Here is a 21,967-nt window from a genome sequence, read left to right as displayed (position 1 = left end):
ACTAGATGACTCAAATAAAACATGGGTAAAGAACTTGAATAGACATTGCTCCCAAGAAAAATATACAAATGTCCAATAACCACATGAAAGTATGCTCAATATCTTTTGTCATTGTTGCTGTTGTTGTTAGGTGCCCGTGAGTCAGTCAGTTCCAACTCATAGTGACCCTACGAACAACAAAAGAAAACACTGCCTGGTCCTATACCATCCTCACAACCACTGTTATGCTTGGGCCCATTGTTGCAGCCACTCTGACAATCCATCTCATTGAGGGTCTTCTTTCTTGCTAATCCTCTACTTTAGCAAGCATGATGTCCTTTTCCAGGGACTGATCCCTCCTGATAACATGTCCAAAGTAAATGAGACTTAGTCTTGCCATCTTAGCCTCCAAGACGCATTCTGGTTGTACTTCTTCCAAGACAGATTTCTTTGTCCTTTTGGCAGTCCATGGTTTATTCGATACTGTTTGCCAAAAGCATAATTGAAAAGTATCAATTCTTCTTTGATCTTCCTTATTAATTGTCCAGCTTTCACATGCATATGAGAAGATTGAAACACAATGGCTTGGGTCACACACACCATAGTCTTCAAGGCAACGTCTTTGCTTTTCAACACTTAAAGAGTGTTCTAAGTTTTTTTTTTTTTTTTTGCATCAGATTTGCCCAGTGCAATCCGACATTTGATTTCTTGACTGCTACTTCCATGGGTGTTGATTGTGAATCCATGTGAAGCGAAATCCTTGACAATTTCAATCTTTTTTTTTTTTTTATCATGATGTTGCTTATTGGTCCATTTGTGAGGATTTTTGTTGTATGTTGAGGTGTGATCAATCCATACTGAAGGCTGTGGTCTTTGGTCTTCATCAGTAAGTGCTTCAAGTACTCTTCACTTTCAGCAAGCAAGGTTGTATCATCGGCATAACACAGGTTGTTAGTGAATCTTTCTCTAATACTGATGCCCCGTGTTTGTTCATATACCCCAGATTCTCAGATTATTTGCTCAGCATACATATTGAACAGGTCAGTCGAAAGGATACAACCCTGACGCACACCTTTACTGACTTTAAACCACACAGCATCCCTTTGTTCTGTTCGAATGACTGCCAGTTGCTGTGTGTACAAGTTCTTCATGAGCACAATCGACTGTGCCAGAATTTCGCATCTTCGCAAAGTTATCCATAATTTTTTATCACCCACACAGTCGAATGCCTTTGCATAGTCAATAAAACAGAGGTAAACATCTTTCCGGTATTCTCTGCTTTCAGCCAGGATCCATCTGACATCAGCAATGATATCCCTGGTTTCACGTCCTCTTCTGAATCCAGCTTAAATTTCTGGTAGTTCTCTGTGCATATACTGCTACAGCTGATCTTCAGCAAAAATGTACTTGGGTGTGATATTAATGATACCGTTCGATAATTTCTGCATTCTGTTGGATCACCTTTCTTGGGAATAGGCATAAAGATGGTCGGCCAGGCAGCTGTCTTCCAAATTTCTTGGCATAGACAAGCGAGCACTTCCAGCACTGAATCTGTTTGTTGAAGCATCCCAGTTGATATTCTGTCCATTCCTGGAGCCTTGTTTTTTGCCAGAGCCTTCAGTGCAGCTTGGACTCTCTCTCGGCTCTGGAGGAAGGTCCTTCTCCTCAATCTTCCCATGGACTGGGAGCTTCTTAGCACAGGAAGCCCGGATCCAAAGCACCGTTTCTGCTCCCAGTGCTTCTTTCTTGGTGGCATGAGGTCCCCATTCTCTGCTGGCTTCCCTTTCTTTTTATCTCTTGTAAAAAAGAGAAAAAAGGATAAAAGGTGGTGCAGGCCAACTCCAGAGAAACTTCCTTTACACTGGATCACGGATATGACCTTAGTAAGGGTGTTATAATCCCACCCTAATCCTCTTTACCATAAAATTACAATCACAAAGTAGAGGATAACCACAAAATACTGGGAATCATGGCCTAACCACGTTGACGCATCTTTTGGGTGGACACATTCAATCCATGACATTCTGCCCAATGGTCTCCAAAAATTCATGTCCTTGCTACATGTAAGACACATTCACCCTATCACATCACATCACAGCAAAAGCCCTAAATCAACTCCAAGTCCAAAATCCACAAATTCTTCTTTACCTGTGAAATCTAGAATACAAGTTTGTTTGCTTCCAAAGTACAATGGCAAACCAGGCACAAACTAGATATTTCCATTACAAATGGGAGAAATTGCAGGGAAAGTAGTGATGACAGGAGTAAAGAAAGTCTATAGAATATATTCCATTAGCCCTCAAGGCTGGAAAATAATCCTCTGTTCTCTGAGAGGATTCACACAATGGCCCTGCCCTCCAGACTCCAGGTATTGGTCGCATTCTCTGGATTCTGAGTCGAGGCCCCTGGGCCCTGGGCTTTAGCTCCGACTTTCAGGCCCAGGCAATAAGACTTACCAAAATAAAATTAAAAACATACATAAATGGATGGAAAAGGTATAATATGCAAACACCAAACAAAAGAATGTTCGACTTGCTTTGCTCATACCAAATAACATAGGTTTCAGAGTAAAAGTATATTAGCATAAACAGACGGAGAATAAAAACAATAAAAGGGTTAATTCACCTAGAAAATATAATAACCCTATGGCAGCGGATTTTTTTTTTCTTTTCTTGGTTTAAAAGTCTATGTCTCTATTACGAGAGATTCAAAATACAATGAAAAAAAAAAAAACTAATGGGAGGAGGAGCCAAGATGGCGGACTCGACAGACACATCCTTGGCGCCCTCTTTACAACAAAGACCCGAAAAAACAAGTGAAAGAGTATATTTGTAACAAGCTGGGAGCCTTGAGCATCAAAGGCAAGCTTAGACAACAAACTGAGGGGTAGGGGAAGGAAGGGACCTTTCAGAAGCGGAGAGGAGTTGCCGGCCCTGAATCGTGGGGAGCCCTCAGGCACCATTCCCGGAGCAGCGGAGGTGGCAGCGGCGGGCGGGTCCTAGCGTTTGGCCGCAGTCTCCTCGGGGAGAAGCAGCAGCCACACAGCCCACTCACACCTCCAGAACCTGAACAGAAGGGCACTCTCCGCAAAAGCTAAGTACTTGCGGATATTTTACTGAGCCCCCCCACCCCCACGCCAGCTACAGCGGCTGAATCCCTAGGCCTGAGATAGACCCTGGTGAGCACCTGGAGCCGTCCTCCTGGCCTTGGGGAAGGAAAAAAAATGCAACTGGGGGGAAGAGGTAATTTGCTAGCTCCATTAACTGGGGAATCTCAGGACAGAAGCGACTCCCGTCCAGGCATAAACCGTCTGTGGACCTTGAGCACCTTTCCCTTCTTCATGGACCTGTGTGGGCCTATTTCGGGAGAATAGGCCCTTGTTGGCAAAGTCCAAGCATTTCAGCGGTGCCGTGGAGAGGTGGGCGTTTGATGTTTGACATTGCTTTGCCTATTAAACAGGGTCCTCACCTACCCACATCAGGGACCTGAGGACTGGTAGCTCCACTCAGGTCACCCAGCCACCCGCGACAGGGGTCCAAAGATAACTGGTACCTCCCACTCCTTACAACCTGAAACTTTGGGTGCCCATGGTCCGTCTGCAGGACCCACCCTCCAGCATGCTCTAGGGAACAGAGATGCGTTTTTCTCAGAGACACTTGGGGGTCAGTTCTTAGTCCCCTGCCTTGTTCAGAGCTTGAGCCTCTGCTGCAATCAGATACCGGTATCTACGCCAATCACCCCTGCCCCTCTAAGACTGCAGGACAGAGCCTGTACCACACACTTGATGATCAGCTACCTGGAAACCTGAGCTGAATTCATACAAGAAAACTGAATGGACTCCTAGACTGATATACCTGATAACACATCTAGCCAGCTGGAGACAGGACACCAGAGTTCCAAAGCTGAAAACAATCAAGTTAGCTCACTCAAGCAACCCATAGCGGTATACCAAAACAAAACAAAGCAAGCAGCTACGACACAGGAAGCAAGCATAAACTAAGACAATAACTTATAGATGGCTCGGAGACAACAGTCAATATCAAGTCAGGTAAAGAAACAGACCATGATCACCTCAACAGGCTCTCAGAACAAAGAATCCAGGGATCTTCTAGATGAAAGTGCATTCCTGGAATTACCAGATGCAGAATACAAAAGTTTAATACACAGAACACTTTAGGACATCAGGAAGGAAATGAGGTAATACACAGAACGAGCCAAGGAACACACAGATAAAGCAACTGAAGAAATTAGAAAGATTATTCAGGAACATTATGAAAAGTTTTATAAGCTGGGAAAATCCATAGACACACAACAATAAGGAATTCAGAAGATTAACAATAAAATTACAGATTTAGACAACTCCGTGGAAAGTCAGAGGAGCAGAATTGAGCAAGTAGAAGCTAAAATTTCTGAACTCGAAGTTAAATCACTTGGCACTAATATATTTGAAGAAAAATCAGATAAAAGAATTGAGAAAAATGAAGAAACCTTAAGAATCATGTATGTGGGACTCTATCAAGAGAAATAAGCTACGAGTGATTGGAGTACCAAACAGGGAGGGATAACAGAAAATATAGAGAAAATTGCTGAAGATTTGTTGGCAGAAAACTTTCCAGATGTTGTGAAAGATGACAGGATATCTATCCAAGATGCTCATCGAACTCCACGTAAGGTGGATGTTAAAAGAAAGTCACCAAGCCATATTATAATCAAACTTGCCAAAACCAAAGATGAAGAGAGAACTATAAGAGCAGTGAGGGATAAACAAAAAGTCACCTACAAAGACAGCCAATAAGAATAACCTCGGACTACTCGGCAGAAACCATGCAGGCAAGAAGGCAATGGGATGATAAATTTAAAAAATGGAAGGAAAAAAATTGCCTGCAAACAATCATATATCCAGCAAAACTGTCTCTTAAATATGAAGGTAAAATAAAGACATTTCCAAATAAACACAAGTTTAGGGAATTCCTAAAAACCAAACCAAAACTACACGAAACACTAAAGGGAGTTCTTTGGTTAGAAAATCAATAATATCAGGTATCAACCCAAGACTAGAACACTGGGCAGAGCACCCAGAAGTCAACCCAGACAGGGAAATCCCCCCCCCAAAAACAAAGCAAGATTATTTTAAAAAAGCCTAAAACAGGGCAACAGCAATGTTATTATATAAAAGAAGACAGCATTAAAATAATAAAGAGGGATTAAGAAATGTAATCATACACCTTCCATATGAAGAGGAAGGTACAACAATGCAAAGAAGTAAAAGTTAGTCTTAAATTTAGAAAAATAGGGGTAAATAATACGGTAGCCACAAAGGAGACAAACTGTCCTACTCATCAAAATAAAATACAAGGGAAAAATACAGACTCAGCAGAAACAATATCAACAACAACAAATATGAGGAAAGGACAATATAGAAAGATAATCTACTCAGCATATAAAATCAAGTGGGAAAAGAAACTATGAACAGCACACAAAAAAAGACATCAAAATGATAGTACTAAATTCATAAAAAAAAAAAAACCTACCCATAATTACCCTGCATGTAAATGGACTAAATGCACCAATACAGAGACAGACAGTGGCAGGATGGATTGAAAAACAAGATCCGTCTCTATGCTGCCTACAAGAGACACACCTTAGACTTAGAGACACACTTAACATCTACTCAATGGTAGAAAACTGAATTATTTCTGGCAGGAGAGACTCTGAAACCTGCTCTTGAACATACAGTAGCTACAACAAAAGGAAGAAATGATGAAATAAAAGAACTGAACAGAAGATTTCAAAGGGCGGTTTGAGACGACAAAGTATTATAAGGAAACTTGCAAAGACGAAGAGTTAGAAAAGCGCAATAGAAGAACACGTTCGGCATTTCTCAGGGTGAAAGAACTGAAGAAAAACTCAAGTCTCAAGTTCCAATATTGAAGGATTCTATGGGAAAAATATTAAACAATGCAGGAAGCATCGAAAGAAGATGGATGGATGGCATACAGAGTCACTGTTTCAAAAAGAAACAGCCAATATCCAAACGTTTCAGGAGGTAGCTAGGCTCAAGAACCTATGGTACCGAAGGAAGAAGTCCAAGCTGCACTGAAGGCACCGGTGAAAAACAAGGCTCCAGGAACTGACAGAGTACCAGCTGAGATGTGTCAATGAACGGATGCAGCACGGGAAGAGCTCGCTTGTCTATGCCAAGGAATTTGGAAGACAGCTACCTGGCCAACCAACTGGAAGAGATCCACACTTGTGCCCATTCCAAAGAAAGGCGATCCAATAGAATGTAGAAATTGTCCAAAATATCATGAATATCACACACAGGTAAAATTTTGCTGAAGATCATTCAAAAGCAGTTGCAGCAGTATAGTGACAGGGAATTGCCAGAAATTCAAGCCCAGTTCTGAAGAGTGCGTGGAACGAGGGATATCGTTGCTGATATCAGATGGATCTTGGCTGAAAGCAGAGAATGCCAAAAAGTCTTTTACCTGTGTTTTATTGACTATGCAAAGGCATTTGACTGTGTGGTTCATAACAAATTATGCACAATCTTGTGAAGAATGGGAATTCCAGAACACTTAATTGTGCTCATGAGGAACCTGTGCTCAGACCAAGACGCAGTCATTAGCACAGAACAAGGGGATACTATGAGGTTTTAAGTTGAGAAAGGTGTATGTTAAGGTTGCATCCTTTCACCATATTTATTCAATCTGTATGGAGGAAATAATTCAAGAAGATAAACTATAAGAAGAAGAAAGCGGGTATCAGGATTGGAAGAAGACTCATTAACAACCTGCAATAGGCAGAGGACACAACTTCTCTTGCTGAAAGTGAAGAGGACGTGAAGCAGTCACTGAAGAAAATCAATGACCACAGCCTTCACTATGAATTACACCACAACACAAAGAAAACAAAAAATCCTCACATATGGATTAATAAGCAACATCATGGTCGATGGAGAGAAGATTGAAGTTGTCAAGGATGTCTTTATACTTGGACCCACAATCCACGCCCATGGAAGTAGCAGCGAAGAAATCAATGACATATTGCATTGGGCAAATGTACTGCGAAAGCCATCTTTAAAGTGTTAAAAACCAAAAATGTCACTTTAAGGACTAAGGTGCGCCTGACCCAGGCCATGGTATTTTCAATCGTCTCATATGCATGCAAAACCTGGAAAATGAATGAGGAAGACTGGAGAGGAATTGATGCCTTCGAATTAAGGTCTTGGCCAAGAATATTGAATATACCATGGACTGCCACAAGAACGAACAAATCTGTCTTGGAAGAAGTACAGCCAGAATGCTCCTTAGAAGGAAGGATGGTGAGATTTTCTTACGCACTTTGGACATGTTATCAGGAGGCACTGGTCCCTCGAGAAGGACATCTTGCGTGGTAAAGTAAAGGGTTGGTGAAAAGAGAGAGACCTTTAAGAAGATGGGTTGACACACTGAGTGCAATACTAGTCTCAAAGATAGCAGCCTTTGTGAGGATGGCGCAGGATCGGCAGTGTTTCCATCTGTACAAAGGGGCGCCGTGAGTCAGAATCCACTGGATAGCACATAACAACAAAAACACAAGTAGATGAGTTGAACTGGGGGAATCACCACCCTGCATCCTTCAAGTCTTTGATGGTGGCAGTTATCTCTATAATTCCTCCAGGAATGCGGTACTGCTTTTGGTTTACTATTTTCCTAGATAGGCAGTTCTAATGGTTTCCCCTTGGCTTTTCCTACCATAATAGCCCTTACTCCACTTGTCTGGAATCCACAAAGGTAGTTCTGCAAGTTGTTGGGTATTCCAATTCCAATTATGTGTTTAGGAACTGGGGAAATCACTACGTGATGGATTCAGGGACCCACTGAATCCACTGTGAAATGAACCAGAGCTATGGCTCCATTAAGAACCTGACTTCCGTACAACCGCTTTCTGACCGGTGGGCCACAGTGACATCTAGGGTCTCCTGGATTCAGTGTCAGTTCAGAGGCAGTATCCAGTAATTCTTACGCTTGTACAGATCAAGTAACTACTCGATAGACTTCCCATCTATTTCACTCCTAGGGACACCATGACTAAGTAGCCAATGCCATGAGTCCATAGGAGTCAGGCTACTCTCATTACTGCTTTGACTCCACTGTCCATTATGTGAACCACACCTACCTTGTTCTTGTCCATTGAGTCACCCGCATGGCCCCTAACACCGTGGGGTCCAATCAGCCCCATTGTAGTTTGGTGTCTTAATTCAGTTAGGGCATCTCCCATTGTGAGATCTGACTTCCATAAAATAACAATCACAGCAGTCTTCAAGGATGCTGGGGCTCCCTTCACAAATTTATTCCTCACCATTGCGGTAAAAGGTGTGTCCTCTGAGCATTCCATGTGTGGGTCTGTGGGTCTAAGCCGAGAAATCCACTCTAACATGCCAGTTTCCCTAAGCCTTTGGATACCTTCTTCTACTGTGAAATCAAGGCGGGTCTGGCACTTCAGCTGGGTTTAGTGTGGGCCACCGCTTAATCTGTGCTTCACTGAATCAGTCACATAAACTATTAAATCCTTTCCTAAGCTCTCTAGCTGAAACACTGGATGAAGGATCTGTGCTTAGTGGACCCATATCAATGAACTCAGGCTGAGGCAACTTTATGTTCCTTGCACCATTATCCCACACCCATAATAGCAATTCCCACACGTAGTCTCCAGGCTTTTGTTTGTATGTATTAGAAAAGTCAAGCAGTTCTTTTTCTTTTGGAGTGTAGTGTACCTCCCCCTGGATCACATTTTGTGCTTTACCTTTGAGGATAGCAGGGACTTCAGTCTAGTTATAGGCCTAGAAGCAACAATGGGTGTTGGGAATGTGTCTGGAGAACATTCAGCAATGTCTTGTAAGACATCTGCCTTAAGGGATGATGCCCCAGGCAGTGACTCAGACATCACCCTAGTGGACGACTGAGACAAAGGCTCTTCAGACACAACTGGGTTAATCTCAGCAGATGGGGGTCTGAGGGGCTAACAGTTTTCCTGGGGAGGGTGGTTTAGCAGCCAAACATGGAGTAATCCCTTCAGGCGGGAGCTGCTATTTGGTGATGGCCTTGCTATTCCTCAATGAAACTCATTTTCTTTCACTCCTAATAGAGTGTGGGATTTTGTTCTTCAACAACACAAACAAACAGAAAACATGACCAGAGCCTTTGCAGCAGCAAATTAGCTAGGAGAAGATTATAATGTAATGCTTTCAAGTTCTGATTTAAAGTAGAATTCTAACCCAGACAAAATGTGAGGGCAATCAAGGCATTTCCAGACAAGTAAGTAAGAACTTAAACATCTACTTGCAAGGCATGCACCTTGAGGAAACTGTTGGAGAAAGGAAATCAGCACAAAGGACTCTGTTCTACTCTACTCTACTCTACACCATTCTGCTCTGCTCTACCCTTTTCTACTCTATTCTGTTGTATTCTTTCCCTTCTCTTCTACTGTGTTCAATTCTACTCTATTCCATCCTACCCTAACCTAATCTATTCTACTGGATTCGATTCCACACATTTCGATGCGATTTGGCTCCAATCGGCTCCTTTCCACTCCATTCATCCCCAATCGGCTCAAATCGGTTCGATTCAGCTCTAATCAGCTCCATTCGGCTCTAGTCAGCTCTAATAGGCTCTATGCAGCTCTATTAGACTCTACTCAACTCTATTATCTCTTTTCGACTCCATGCTACACCATTCTACTCCATCCTACTCTATTCTCTATTGTATGCTATTGTACTCTACCCTACTCTAGTCGATTGTAATCGATTTGATTTGATTTGATTTGAATTGATCAGATTCAATGCAATTCGACGGGATTCGACCCGATACGGCACGATTCCACGGGATTCGGCGTGATTCGTCTTGATTTCTATCAGTTTACCTCTTTTTGGCTGTATTTGGCTCTATTCGGCAATTGAATCTGCTTCTAAGACAAAGGTTTAGTCTGTCATTAGAATAAGATTCCTGAGTCAAAAACCAAACCATACGACTTTTAAGAAAAAACTAAGGTTTTTTTAAGATCTTTGGGTTAAATAACTATTGTTTCTTGGTAACTTATGATAAACTCCTGACAAGTTTGAAAGCCACAAAAATTTTCATAAAGAAAAAGTGCTAAAAAAGTTTATTTAATATGACATAAATTACACGGAACATGTTTTTAAAGTCGTAAGAAGTGCCTGATTCTTTCTTTTTGGGTTGTTGCTAACTTGGTTGATTTATCTTTGGAGTTTAACACCATTAAAAGCCAATGGTTTCACTGCACAATTCACATCATTTACCTATGAAGTGATTTTTGTTGCTGTTCAGGTATTTAGAGCCTTAACGGTCTTGGTATATTCTTGATATATCCTGACTGCATGGTGTTGTGTCTCAATATTATGCGCTACACCTGAAGTTCTTTAAAAATATGGTTAATGGTTTGTAACTGATTTCTGTCAGGTCTTTCATCATCAAGGATTATGTATTACCAATTAAACATGGCCATATTAAGTTTTGTCAGCTGCAGATAAGTTTTTACTTACTGATTTCCTGAAAACACTTGACCAAAATATCTAAACTAAAGGGCACTATGGGTTTTATGTGAGAATACTCCTGATGCTTTAAGGTCCGACTTTCTGGAGATAAGAAATCATATTCCTCTTTTCTCCTAAATTATCTAACTAGTGGGTTTAAATATTGTAACTCTTGAACTAAAGGTTCTTGTTGACAAACTTAACAAAGTTGTGGATATCATGACCAGAAAGGTGTCTGAAATTTGTCCCATGAGTTTACAAATTAGAATAGCAATCTTGGGTTTGGCAGAATGTTGAGGCACATGAAAAACAGTTACTGATGCTGCTTATGCGTGAACAAACACCTCAGGAAATTTGTTTCCTTGGTTCAAAGGCCTTAGAGTCATGGTTTTGAAACAGGCTGCTCAGCCATATTTTGAACCGTACCTGAGCCATTTTTTCTCTTCTTTCTTCTTTCTCTTCTTTCCCTCCCCCCAGCCCATCCTTGCCGCCAAGTAAGATCCTGATGTTAGCTCCCCAAATGATTAAGTGTTAACCAATGTTTCCTGTAAGTCTGTGGAAAACAAGTGATATTGATCTAAGCCTGTCAAATAAGACGAAGGATGGCGCCAGCTACCCCCTGAGCTGATGGGATAATGGCAGGAAAAGGTCAACAGGTTTGAGATCGGACCTCCTAAACCAAACAAGAAAAAGAGCGCACATTCCACAAGTCCCTAAAACTTATGGCCCCTTTTCCCTTTAAAACCCGAACCCATTGATAGTCTAGTGAGACAGACGACTTTAGGAGGAGATCATTCCCCCGTCTCCATATACTGGTATATCTAATAAAGCTCTTGCTACCCACCTCACCCCGTCTCAAGAATTGGCTCTCTGCGGCAGGCGGCTCTAACTCGTGAAATTGCGGTAACAGCTTCAGTGGTGAATTCAGACAATTAGCCTAATGTTAGTGTTTCTGTTCTACCTCCTGATTTGCTGGAAGGTGCGTGAGATCTTAAAAACAGATAGTATTGAATAGTTTTTTTAACTTTTATTGAGCTTCAAGTGAACGTTTACAAATCAAGTCAGACTGACACATATAATTTTATATACACCTTATTCCCTACTCCCACTTGCTCTCCCCCTAATGAGTCAGCCCTTCCAGTCTCTCGTGGCAATTTTGTCAGCTTCCAACCCTCTCTATCCTCCCATCCCCCCTCCAGAAAGGAGATGCCAACACAGTCTCAAGTGTCCACCTGATACAAATAGCTCACTGTTCATCAGCATGTCTCTCCTACCCACTGTCCAGTCCCTTTCATGTCTGATGAGTTGTCTTCGGGAATGGTTCCTGTCCTGGGTCAACAGAAGGTTTGGGGACCATGACCGCCGGGATTCCTCTAGTCTCAGTCAGACCATTAAGTATGGTCTTTTTGTGAGAATTTGGGGTCTGCATCCCACTGATCTCCTGCTCCCTCAGGGGTTCTCTGTTGTGCTCCCTGTCAGGACAGTCATCGGTTGTGGCCAGGCACCATCTAGTTCCTCTGGTCTCAGGATGATGTAAGTCTCAGGTTCATGTGGCCCTTTCTGTCTCTTGGGCTCTTAGTTATCGTGTGACCTTGGTGTTCTTCATTTTCCTTTGAAAGGTGGGTTGAGACTAATTGATGCATCTTAAATGGCCGCTTGTTAGCATTTAAGACCCCAGAAGCCACATTTCAAAGTGGGATGCAGAATGTTTTCATAATAGAATTATTTTGCCATTTGACTTAGAAGTCCCCTTAAACCATGGTCCCCGAACCCCCGCCCTTGCTCCGCTGACCTTTGAAGCATTCAGTTTATCCCGGAAACTTCTTTGCTTTTGGTCCAGTCCAGTTGAGCTGACCTTCCATGTATTGAGTATTGTCCTTCCCTTCACCTAAAGCAGTTCTTATCTACTAACTAATCAGTAAAAAACCCTCTCCCTCCCTCCACCCCCCCTGCTCGTAACCACAAAAGTATGTGTTCTTCTCAGTTTATACTATTTCTCAAGATCTTATAATAGTGGTCTTATACAATATTTGTCCTTTTGCCTCTGACTAATTTCGCTCAGCATAATGCCTTCCAGGTTCCTCCACGTTATGAAATGTTTCACAGATTCGTCACGGTTCTTTATCGATGCGTAGTATTCCTTTGTGTGATTACACCATAATTTATTTAACCATTCGTCCATTGATGAACACCTTGGTTGCTTCCATCTTTTTGCTATTGTAAACAGAGCTGCAATAAACATGGGTGTGCATATATCTGTTTGTGTGAAGGCTCTTATTTCTCTAGGGTCTATTCCGAGGAGTGGGGTTTCTGGGTTGTATGGTAGTTCTATTTCTAACTGTTTAAGATAACGCCAGATAGATTTCCAAAGTGGTTGTACCATTTGACATTCCCTCCAGCAGTGTATAAGAGTTCCAATCTCTCCGCAGCCTCTCCAACATTTATTATTTTCTGTTTTTTGGATTAATGCCAGCCTTGTTGGAGTGAGATGGAATCTCTTCGTAGTTTTAATTTGCATTTCTCTAATGGCTAATGATCGAGAGCATTTTCTCATGTATCTGTTAGCTGCCTGAATATCTTCTTTAATGAAGTGCGTGTTCATATCCTGTGCCCACTTCTTGATTGGGTTGTTTGTCTTTTTGTGGTTGAGTTTTGACAGAATCATATAGATTTTAGATATCAGGCGCTGGTCAGAGATGTCATAGCTGTAAATTCTTTCCCAATCTGTAGGTGGTCTTTTTCCTCTTTTGGTGAAGTCTTTAGATGAGCATAGGTGTTTGATTTTTAGGAGCTCCCAGTTATCCGGTCTCTCTTCGTCATTTTTGGTAATGTTTTGTATTCTGTTTATGCCTTGTATTAGGGCTCCTAAGGTTGTCGCTATTTTTTCTTTCATGATCTTTATTGTTTAGGTCTTTGATCCACTTGGAGTTAGTTTTTGTGCATGGTGTGAGGTATGGGTCCTGTTTCATTTTTTTGCAAATGGATATCCAGTTATGCCAGCACCATTTGTTAAAAAGACTATCTTTTCCCCAATTAACTGACACTGGGCCTTTGTCAAATATCAGCTGCTCATATGTGGATGGATTTATATCTCGGTTCTCAATTCTGTTCCACTGGTCTATGTGTCTGCTGTTGTACCAGTACCAGGCTGTTTTGACTACTGTGGCTGTACGATAGGTTCTGAAATCAGGTAGAGTGAGGCCTCCCACTTTCTTCTTCTTTTTCAGTAATGCTTTGCTTATCCGAGGCTTCTTTCCCTTCCATATGAAGTTGGTGATTTGTTTCTCCATCACATTAAAAAATGACATTGGAATTTGAATCGAAAGTACATTGTATGTATGGATGGCTTTTGGTAGAATAGACTTTTTTACTATATTAAGTCTTCCTATCCATGAGCAAGGTATGTTTTTCTACTTAAGTAGGTCCTTTTTAGTTTCTTGTAGTAGTACTTTGTAGTTTTCTTTGCATAGATCTTTTACATCTTTGGTAAAATTTATTCCTAAGTATTTTATCTTCTTGGTCACTACAGTGAATGGTATTGATTTGGTTATTTCCTCTTCGATGTTCTTTTTGTTGATGTAGAGGAATCCAAGTGATTTTTGTATGTTTATCTTATAACCTGAGACTCTGCCAAACTCTTCTATTAGTTTCAGTAGTTTTCTGGAGGATTCCTTAGATTTTTCTGTGTATAAGATCATGTCATTTGCAAATAAAGATAATTTTACTTCTTCCTTGCCAGTCCGAATGCCCTTTATTTCTTTGTCTAGCCTAATTGCTCTGGCTAGGACCTCTAGCACAATGTTGAATAAGAGCGGTGATAAAGGGCATCCTTGTCTGGTTCCCGTTCTCAAGGGAAATGCTTTCAGGCTCTCTCCATTTAGAGTGATGTTGGTTGTTGGCTTTGTATAGATGCCCTTTATCATGTTGAGGAACTTTCCTTCAATTCCTATTTTGGTGAGAGTTTTTATCATAAATGGGTGTTGGACTTTGTCAAATGCCTTTTCTGCATCAATTCATAAGATCATGTGGTTTTTGTCTTTTGTTTTATTAATATGGTGGATTACATTAATGGTTTTTCTAATATTAAACCAGCCTTGCATACCTGGTATAAATCCCACTTGGTCATGGTGGATTCATTTTTTGATATGTTGTTGAATTCTATTGGCTAGAATTTTGTTGAGGATTTTTGCATCTATGTTCATGAGGGTTATAGGTCTGTAATTTTCATTTTTTGTAATGTCTTTACCTGGTTTTAGTATCAGGGAGATGGTGGCTTCATAGAATGAGTTGGGTAGTATTCCGTCATTTTCTATGCTTTGAAGTACCTTTAGTAGTAGTGGTGTTAACTCTTTGAAAGTTTGGTAGAACTCTGCAGTGAAGCCGTCCGGGCCAGGGTTTTTTTTTGTTGGGAGTTTTTTGATTACCATTTCAATCTCTTTTTTTTTGTTATGGGTCTATTTAGTTGTTCTACTTCTGAATGTGTTAGTTCAGGTAGGTAGTGTTTTTCCAGGAATTCATCCATTTCTTCTAGGTTTGCAAATTTGTTAGAGTACAATTTTTCGTAATAATCTGATATGATTCTTTTAATTTCAGTTGGGTCTGTTGTGATGTGGCACTTCTGGTTTCTTATTTGGGTTATTTGTTTCCTTTCCTGTATTTCTTTAGTCAGTTTAGCCAATGGTTTATCAATTTTGTTAATTTTTTCAAAGAACCAGCTTTTGGCTTTGTTAATTCTTTCAGTTGTTTTTCTGTTCTCTAATTCATTTAGTTCAGCTCTAATTTTTATTATTTGTTTTCTTCTGGTGCCTGATGGATTCTTTTGTTGCTCACTTTCTATTTGTTCAAGTTGTAGGGACAGTTCTCTGATTTTGGCTCTTTCTTCTTTTTGTATGTGTGCATTTATCGATATGAATTGGCCTCTGAGCACTGCTTTTGCTGTGTTCCAGAGGTTTTGATAGGAAGTATTTTCATTCTCTTTGCATTCTATGAATTTCCGTATTTCCTCCTTAATGTCTTCTATAACCGAGTCTTTTTTCAGGAGGGCATTGTTCAGTTTCCAAGTATTTGATTTCTTTTCCCTAACTTTTCTGTTATTGATTTCCACTTTTATGGCCTTGTGGTCCGAGAAGCTGCTTTGTAATATTTCGATGTTTTGGATTCTGCAAAGGTTTGTTTTATGACCTAATATGTGGTCTATTCTAGAGAATGTTCCATGTGCACTAGAAAAAAAAGTATATTTTGCAGCAGTTGGGTGGAGAGTTCTGTATAAGTCAATGAGGTCAAGTTGGTTGATTGTTGTAATTAGGTCTTCCGTGTCTCTATTGAGCTTCTTACTGGATGTCCTGTCCTTCTCCGAAAGTGGTGTGTTGAAGTCTCCTACTATAATTGTGGAGGAGTCTATCTCAGTTTTCAGTTCTGTTAAAATTTGATTTATGTATCTTGCAGCCCTGTCATTGGGTGCATAAATTTTTAATATGGTTATATCTTCCTGGTCAATTGTCCCTTTTATCGTTTTGTAGTGTCCTTCTTTATCTTTCTGGTGGATTTAAGTTTAACGTCTATTTTGTCACAAATTAATATTGCTACTCCTCTTCTTTTTTGCTTATTGTTTGCCTGATGTATTTTTTTCCATCCTTTGAGTTTTAGTTTGTTTGTGTCTCTAAGTCTAAGGTGTGTCTGCTGTAGGCAGTATATAGACGGATGGTGTTTCTTTATCCAGTCTGAGACTCTCTGTCTCTTTATTGGTGCATTTAGTCCATTTACATTCAGCATAATTATAGATAAGTATGTGTTTAGAGTTGTAATTTTGATGCCTTTGTATGTGTTGTTGACAATTTCAATTTTCTACTTTTTTGTGCTGAGACGTTTTTCTTTGTAAATTGTGTGTTCCTCATTTTCATAGTATTTGACTTTATGTTTGCTGAGTCGTTACGTTTTTCACGGTTTTTATTTTGAGTTATGGAGTTGTTATACCTCTTTGTGGTTACCTTAATATTTACCCCTATTTTTCTAAGTAAAAAGCTAACTTGTATTGTCCTGTATCACCCTGTATCCCTCTCCATATGGCAGTTCTATGCCGCCTGTATTTAGTCCCTCTTTTTGATTATTGTGATCTTTTACATATTGACTTCAATGATTCCGTTTTGAGCATTTTTTAAATTAATCTTAATTTGTTTTTGTGATTTCCCTATTTAAGCTGATATCAGGATGCTCTGTTCTGTGACCTTGTGTTGTGCTGGTATCTGATATTATTGGTTTTCTGACCAAACAATTTCCTTTAGTATTTCTTGTAGCTTTGGTTTGGTTTTTGCAAATTCTCTAAGCTTGTGTTTATCTGTAAATATCTTAATTTCGCCTTCACATTTGAGAGAGAGTTTTGCTGGATATATGATCCTTGGCTGGCAGTTTTTCTCCTTCAGTGCTCTGTATATGTCATCCCATTGCCTTCTTGCCTGCATGGTTTCTGCTGAGTAGTCTGAACTTATTCTTATTGATTCTCCCTTGTAGGAGACCTTCTTTTATTCCTGGCTGCTTTTAAAATTTTCTCTTTATCTTTGGTTTTGGCAAGTTTGATGATAATATGTCTTGGTGTTTTTCTTTTTGGATCAATCTTAAATGGGGTTCGATCAGCATCTTGGATAGATATCCTTTCGTCTTTCATGATGTCAGGGAAGTTTTCTGTCAGCAGAACTTCAGCTATTCTGTCTGTGTTTTCTGTCCTCCCTCCCTGTTCTGGGACTCCAATCACACGCAAGTTATCCTTCTTGATAGAGTCCCACATGAGTCCTAGGGTTTCTTCATTTTTTTAAATTCTTTTATCTGATTTTTTCCAGCTATGTTGGTGTTAATTCCCTGGTCATCCAGATTTCCCACTCTGCATTCTAATTGCTCGAGTCTGCTCCTCTGACTTCCTATTGCGTTGTCTAATTCTGTAATTTTATTGTTAAACTTTTGGATTTCTGAATGCTGTCTCTCTATGGATTCTTACAACTTATTAATTTTTCCACTATGTTCTTGAATAATCTTTTTGAGTTCTTCAACTGTTTTATCAATGTGTTCCTTGGCTTTTTCTGCAGATTGCCTTATTTCATTTCTGAGGTCATCCCTGATGCCTTGAAGCATTCTGTAGATTAGTTTTTTATATTCTGTATCTGATAATTCCACGGTTGTATCTTCATTTGGGAAAGATTTTGATTCTTTTGTTTGGGAGGTTGTAGAAGTAGTCATGGTCTGCTTCTGTATTTGGTTTGATATCGACTGCTGTCTCTGAGCCATCACTAAGATACTGTAGTGATTTATTCTATATTTGCTCACTGAGTCTTGTTTTGTTTTCTTTCAATATACGTGGATGTGCTACTAGATTGTGCTGTCTTGATTGTTGTAGCCCTCGACTTAGTTATGACCTATTACCAGCTGGTTTGGGCTGTTACCATATATATATGCCTGAGTCCATTCACTATTCTTGAGTAGAATCTGATTTTGGGTCATCAAGTGTGTGATTCACCCTATCACCTATCCACCTTGAGAAGTAGTGGTGATAGTTGTGTACACCAGATTCTAGTAGCAGCTGGGGTTCACACTCCAGGGGGAGCAGGATGCTGACAGGTTTCCCCCAAGTGTCAGTGAGGTAGGTGTGTCTCTATTCCTAAAGCACCTTGGTGGGTGGGCTCTGCAGCTGTACCTTAGGCCCCCAATGCAAGTACCTCTACAGATAGGTAGCTGTCACCCTCCTTAGACCCCTAAGGCAGAAGGCTAAGTGGTGTGGGGGGAGCTTCAGCCCTCAGTTCCCTGTTGTGGGTCAGTGAGGGCTCTGTTAAATACGCAGAGATATCTGACCTAGAAAACTTGTCTTTCCAGTAATGCTCTAAAAAAAAATGCAGTCAGATCCCTATCAGAAATGCCTTTGCATTATAATAGCCACCTTGTTCCCCGTAGGGATGAAAGCCCGAGACTGTGGTTGATATATGCTTGGCTAGAGGTGGGTCTGTCTTTTTAGTCCGATTAGGGAAGGATTTTTGGTCCCTGGATTTGCTGTGGTTGCTTCTCTCAAGCCGGAAGAATGGGTTAGGAAAAGACCCCCCAAAAAGGGAAAAGAAAAACCGTGGAGCAGTGCTCCCTCTGGCTGAGGAAATTCCAAAGTTAATGAAGCCGCCTGGGAAGGGGAGGGGAGGGTTCAGAAAAACAGGAGAGAGTAACACCCCGGAATATAGACAAAGTTACTTATCTTGCGTGGGGTGACTATTTTATCTGAGATTCCCGAGGGGCATGTCTCCTATGTGTTCTGGCTGGGTACAGATTGCCCCCAAGGGTCAGGCCCGCAGAAGCCTCAGTCAGTTCCTCCACTGCCATTCCAAAGACCCGAGCCAAGGTTCCCAGGCTGGGACACTGCACTCCCGGCTCCAAAACCAGTCGCTGCTTCCCAGCGACTTCTCCTCCCGCCAGCCGCGTCACCGCGCCACCAATGCTGATCAGCTGGGACCCCTCCCGAAGTCAGGTCGGGGGGTAGGGCTGCGCCCCGTGTTTGCACCACCACAGGATGTTGTGTTCAGCTCCCCTGCGCCCAGTCCTAAGCCCAGCGCCAAGGATACCTGAATGGAACGCTGGCTCCAGGCTCCAAAAATAGTCCCTGCATCCCCGTAGTTGTTAGTTCACTGTCTCTGTCACTCAGATCAACTCTTTAAATCTGTGTTTGTTGGTCAGGGTTCGTAGATTCTCATGTATGTGATCGGTTCACTTGTTTTTCCGAGTCTTTGTTGTAAGAGGTAACCAAGGTAGAGTCTACCTAGTCAGCCTTCTTGGCTCGGATATTAACTAAACTCAACACAGAGGTCTGAGTGAGGGTCAGCAGGCCACGTAGCTGAAGAGAAGGCCAGGTGGGCAAGACAAAGGCTTCTTTGCCATCACCATGGAGACAGACCCCCAACACAAGAGTGGGCGGAGCTTATGAGGGGCCTGGTGACAAGACTCAGCCAATGGCAGAGATCCGGCCCACCAGGAAGACGACACAGGGCCCTCCATTGTGACCTATGACACCTAGTGGCCACAGGATTCCAGCACACCCTGGGAAAGGCTAAACAGGTACAAGGGAGCCCCTGGTGCGGACTGCTTCAGGGCGTTGGCAGAGCAGGCCAGGGTCCAATTTTCCCACTTTGTTGAGATTATCAGTAAGCCAGACATCCCCTCTCAGCATCTCTTGTCTCTGTCTCTCTCTGTCTCTCTCTTTATGTGTTCATTCTCTGAAATCTCTTCCTCCTCCCCTTGAGTCACTTCACAGCTTGGAGTGCCTGACAGAGTGCCTAGAGACGAAAGAGGAAAGGGGGAAGGCCTCTGGCTCTACTGGTTACCTACGGGCAGAGAAGACCTGGTAGTCTACCTGGAAGGTCTGGAGAGTAGTGATTGATTGGGGAGCTATCTCACTTCACGGGCGGACCCTGGCGAGGTGAAGCTTGCTGACAAGTGGCAGCCTCTCCGGAGACTACGAATTCCACTGATAACATTGTGTGCAAACACCGGAATGAGTGTCATGGGCAGAAAAGATTGACACGTACCTGCCACAGGCCCATCCTGGGTCTAAAGAGTCCACCCTGGTCTCCAGCAACTCATCATCTCCGCACACACTTTCCTGCAGACATAGAATACACCTCTCTCCACGAGTGCCTTCACCTGCTAGGAAACACAGGATGTCACTCAGCCAAAGGAAAGCACGGGCAAAGTCAACGGAAGCCCCCGTTTTCAAGATTTTGCCCTCTGCTGCTCCACACCTTCCGGTGGCACGATGCACGTGCGTCACATCCCCGAAGACAAGGCCGTAATCCGGGCATCCAGGGCCCCGGCAGTCCGGAGTCTGCGGATGGCGGCCTACGGATCACCTCTTTGCCACGTACAGGAGGGAGACCTGGGCCGTAGACTGGCTCCGCTAGAGCTCCACGACCTCAGCTATCTTCCCTGACCTTTGGCCCGTGCCCTCGTGAGTGTGTCATCTCTACTTCCACTTCTCTTCCCACCACACTGAATCCGCCACCTGCGGATACCTGAGCGTGGAAATCAACATCTATCACTGGCTGCAGTGTCACAGGGCACTAGGTGTCTAGGCTCAGGCCGACCTTGGCTGTCTTCTGCCCAGGCAAGGAGCCTAATCCTTCCAAGGAAATCTGGACACGTGGTCACTGGCCGACATCCTTTCTTTCATCCACACAGCGGTCTAGATGAGGGTAAAGAGGCCAGGCAGGCCAGGTGAAGGCTGAGTGCGGGGCCTAAGGCTTCTTTCCCAATCACCATGGACACAGCCACCGGAAGGCTGGCCGCAACTTCTCACGGGGACGGGTCACAAACACTGAGCCAATAGGAGAGGTCCAGCCTAACCGGCCAGTTCCGCAGAACCCTCCGTTGTACCCATGGACACACAACGGCCCCTTGTGTCTTTGGCCACAAAATCGAGGGCACCCAGGGAAGAGCTTCAGAGTAGGCAACCCCTGATGTGGACACGTTCGACACACTGGGACAGCAGGCAGCTACCTCTTTTCCACTTACGCTGGGATATCAGTAGGCAAGGCGCCCTTCCTCAGCATCTATGGCCCCTCTCTGGATGTGTTCATTCAGAGAAATCTCTTCATTCTACCCCTGAGACACATCTCAAGTATGAGGGGCCTGAGACAGAGCCTGGAGATGAAACGGGGGAGGCTTCTGGCTGTACCGCTTCCCCGTGGGTAGAGCATAGCGGGCAGTCTCTCTGGAAGGTCTTAGCTTCTGTTGCTTGACATGGGCAATACAGGAGGGGCGGACCCTGGCCAGGTGGAGCTTGTGGGCAGATGCAACCTCTCCGGCGACGAATAATTCCGCGGCTGCTTTCTTTGGTGAAAACCTCCCCCCGCCAACTCGCATGGGCAGAGAACATTGACCCACACCTGCCAGGGGCCTTTCCTGGGACTAAAGATCCCAACCTGGTCTCAACGTCGTCACCCTCTCAGCACACACCTTTCCTGCACACAGAATCCTGCCTTTCTCCGTCAGGGCCTCATCCTACTAGGAAAAAAAGCATGCCGCTCAAAAAGGCCGATGCCAGGGAGATCGAGGAGACGCTGCCATTTTCCACATTTTTGCTGTCTTTTTTCCATGTCCCCGCCTCCGGTGGAAGGCTGCGTATGTGGCCGGGCTCCGAAGGCAAGGCCGAAATCCTGGCAGCCTGGGCCCCAGCAGTCCAATGGTTTATGGACGTGGGGCCACGGATGACCTGTTTGCCACATACAGGAGAAGTCCTTGGGCCCTTCACTGCCTCCCCATTCAGCTCCACGACGTCCACTACTCGCCCTGGCCTTTGGCCAGTGCCCCCATTGAAAGCGTGCTCGGGAGCCATGTTTCACCACCCATCACCGTCATTCTGCCACCAGGGGATATGTGAGTGTGGGAGTCACCATTTGTCACTGGCAGCAGCGTCACAAGTCACTAGACTTCCAG

The 21,967-nt window shown here is 42.9% G+C and overlaps 1 long non-coding RNA gene across 1 annotated transcript; it reads right to left on the bottom strand.

Annotated features, from left to right (window-relative positions):
- Positions 1-739: 739 nt before the first annotated feature.
- LOC135230163 (uncharacterized) lies at positions 740-9,877 on the bottom strand. Its single transcript, XR_010320825.1, has 2 exons — positions 8,140-9,877; positions 740-1,775 (listed from the first exon to the last, which is right to left on the bottom strand). It is a non-coding gene; the product is annotated as an uncharacterized LOC135230163 (long non-coding RNA).
- Positions 9,878-21,967: the final 12,090 nt, after the last annotated feature.

This window comes from Loxodonta africana, unplaced genomic scaffold, assembly GCF_030014295.1.
Source record: "Loxodonta africana isolate mLoxAfr1 unplaced genomic scaffold, mLoxAfr1.hap2 scaffold_810, whole genome shotgun sequence".
In the NCBI taxonomy this organism is placed as follows: Eukaryota; Metazoa; Chordata; class Mammalia; order Proboscidea; family Elephantidae; genus Loxodonta; species Loxodonta africana.
This window is presented reverse-complemented; position numbering and strand designations above follow the sequence as displayed.